Genomic DNA, 1,459 nt, shown 5'->3' with positions numbered 1-1,459 from the left:
TTCTTGCTTTCAGCTTCTGCGTTTATTAAAAAAAAAAAAAGTGTGGATACATAAATATACAATAAATAGAATAAATGTATTTATATGAAAATTTAATATATTCTTATATATATACATTGATTATATATGTATATAAATTGTGTTTATCCCCGCTATAAGTTTAGAATTTGAATGAACTTTGTTGCAACTTAAGTAACAAGGTTAAATCTAAACTTTCCTGTAAGATTTGGAAATCCAGAAAGGCCGTTCCTCACCCTCCAACCTGAAGTCCCTGATCATAAAACAAAGAGTGACAGAGCAGCTTTAAGAGGCAGGCAGCCTGGGAGAAGATATGTGTTGGGTCCTTTCCACCCCTCCTTAGCAGCCCTTTTGGAGTGAAAATCAACAAGGAAAAATTAATTCCCAAGCAAGGAACTGGCTAAGAGAAACAGAGTTATTTCTCTGAGGAAAGTGACATCACACACACAGCAGAAGAAGGGAGAGAGAGCGCATTCTGTATATATACACAGATTTCCACCACTTGGTCTGTCAGAGAAATCTTAAAACCAGGCCCAAAATATTTACCCAAAAGAGCTTTCACTTGCTAGAAGCCCTGTCTGGTTTGCCTACATGGAGTCAGGAAAAGCACTGTGGGCTGCTGGTGGCTGTGACGTCATGAGACTGGCTCACAAACCGCAAGGCAGAAACCAGACTTTCAAGGGATTTGGTGTTTTCTTGGTGAGAACATTCAGAATCCTCAGAGAGCAGGAGGCACCCCAGGAAAAGTGCTGCAAAAACTGAGTGGACGGACTACCTGCTCCCAGGGAAAGTCCCTCTTCTCAGTCTCTCTAAGGGACCACTCCCTGCCCTCCCACTCCCTCCTCCCGCCTGGCCATGTGCTTCAGAGACCTGCTGTATTTTCAGTAAGAACTCTTTGGTCAGTAAGTTCAGTAAATTCAGTAAGAGCTTCCTCTATTTGGTTGATCAGGACTGTATATTTTTTTAGGACTGTATATTCTAAACCACTGCTTTAGCTCATGATCTTTAGTAAGCCAGGAAAACTCAGTATTTTATTCATTTGTGAATTCAACAAACCTTTACTGAGCTGCTACTAGAAGGTGAATCTTTTTTGAGATACCACTAACTGGAGGAGGGGGGAATTTTACTGAGGTAGTACAGGACCCGTCAGGAATGAGAGCGTGATTTTCATGGTCTCTAACATCATCTTGGATTTAGTCAAGTGGGAAAGGTAAGAGATGCATGATAATATAACGTGGTAAGGTCCTTAACCAAAGTAGAAGCAAAGCTCTAAGGAAAGAGAGACGGAGCCTGCCAGGGTGGCAGATGAGAGGGGCAAGGGTGGGCAGAGCACGTCATTCTCTCTCCAGAAATTCTGCAGGTCTGGGGGACAGCACAGCTGACTCTAGTAAGCAACCTTACTGAGCACTTCTTTACTGGGTGACCTTGTTTAAGTTGCTTA

The sequence above is a fragment of the Ailuropoda melanoleuca genome, chromosome 2 (assembly GCF_002007445.2).
Source record: "Ailuropoda melanoleuca isolate Jingjing chromosome 2, ASM200744v2, whole genome shotgun sequence".
Taxonomy (NCBI): domain Eukaryota; kingdom Metazoa; phylum Chordata; class Mammalia; order Carnivora; family Ursidae; genus Ailuropoda; species Ailuropoda melanoleuca.
Note: the sequence above shows the minus strand (reverse complement) of the source record.